This window comes from Microtus ochrogaster, unplaced genomic scaffold, assembly GCF_000317375.1.
Source record: "Microtus ochrogaster isolate Prairie Vole_2 unplaced genomic scaffold, MicOch1.0 UNK269, whole genome shotgun sequence".
In the NCBI taxonomy this organism is placed as follows: domain Eukaryota; kingdom Metazoa; phylum Chordata; class Mammalia; order Rodentia; family Cricetidae; genus Microtus; species Microtus ochrogaster.
Window position 1 is genome coordinate 42,276 of NW_004949367.1, and position 1,451 is coordinate 43,726.

A 1,451-nucleotide genomic window follows, 5' to 3' on the forward strand; every position below is an offset into this window, starting at 1 on the left:
AATTGAAAAGATTGAGGAATTTCTAAATTCTTATGAAGAAGAGCAAGGGGTAGAAAGGCAAATTTTAACTCCATCTGTGGGTAAATCTCTCTGGGACAATTCCCACAAAGGTCTACCTACAGCTCTACCTGCCTTTCCAGTAATAACAACAGAGAAAGTGGTTGGTTTCAGAAACCCTAGGGTAATCAAGGAAGATACATGGGAGCCTGTCCGTATGAATGATCTCAAGGAAATTAAACAGGCTGTGATGACTTTTGGGATGCATGCCTCTTTTGTTAAAGAGATGCTAAAATCTTGGGCCATGACAGAGTCACCCCATCTGACTGGCTTCAGTTAGCTTCTGCGGTACTTGAGAGTGGACCACAATTGAAATGGAAATGCTTATTCAGGCAAGAAGATAGACTTTTAGAACAGCAGGAAAAGGTGAAGGGAATTGACATTTCCCTAGATAAAATTCTAGGTGAAGGGCTCTTTTCCAACCCTCAGGAACAAGCTAATTTGGATGAAAACACACTCTCTATGTGTACTACAGCAGCCTTAAGGGCTTGGGACAGAGTTCAAGACCCAGAACAAAGAATGGAATCATTTGTCAGAGTTAAACAGGGTCAGAGAGAACCCTTTAGTGACTTTTTACAAAGACTAACTAAAGCTGTACAAATAGGGATATCTGACCCAGAAGCAAAATGTATAATGATTGAGTCGTTGGCTTATGAAAATGCAAATGTAGAATGCAAAAGGATCTTGGGGCCTTTAAAGCTCAGATCAGCGCTCTTGGAAGAATGGGTCTTGCAAACACTGCATGTTGATACATTTGACTATGGCACTGAAGCGTGGGTAGAAGAAGCAATTTCCAATGGTAAAAGGAGACACCAGAATACCAAATGTTTTAATTGTGGCAAAATGGGTCATACGAAAAGGAATTGTAGACAATGGATTTTCAGAAATAATAATAATTCATCTTCTAGAAATAACAGAAATAGGAGGACTCAGCCTTCAGGTTTATGTAGAAGATGTGGGAAAGGCAGACATTGGACGAATGAATTCAGGTCTACAAGAGATAGACAAGGCAACCTGATACAGAAAGGAAACGTGAGAGGGGGGCCTCACAGGCCCCCATGGCAAACATGGTTCAGTCATTTCCAGTTTCTGCAGAGAACATGCCTCATCAGGACAATTAGGAAGCCACATGCCTACTGTTATAAGCAATAATGATCAGAAAGATGAGTTCCATGTGTTTTGGCAAACATCTATAAGTGATCAAAGACCTAAGCTGAGAGTGTGTGTAAATGGCATTTTTATTATTGGCCTGATGGACACAGGTGCAGATATAAATATCATTACCCCAGAATCTTGGCATCCATATTGGCCTCTTCAGAATGTAAATGTTCAGCTCCTGGGAATTGGAACCCTATCTCGAGTAAGACAGAGCACGAGATGGGTTGAATGTATAG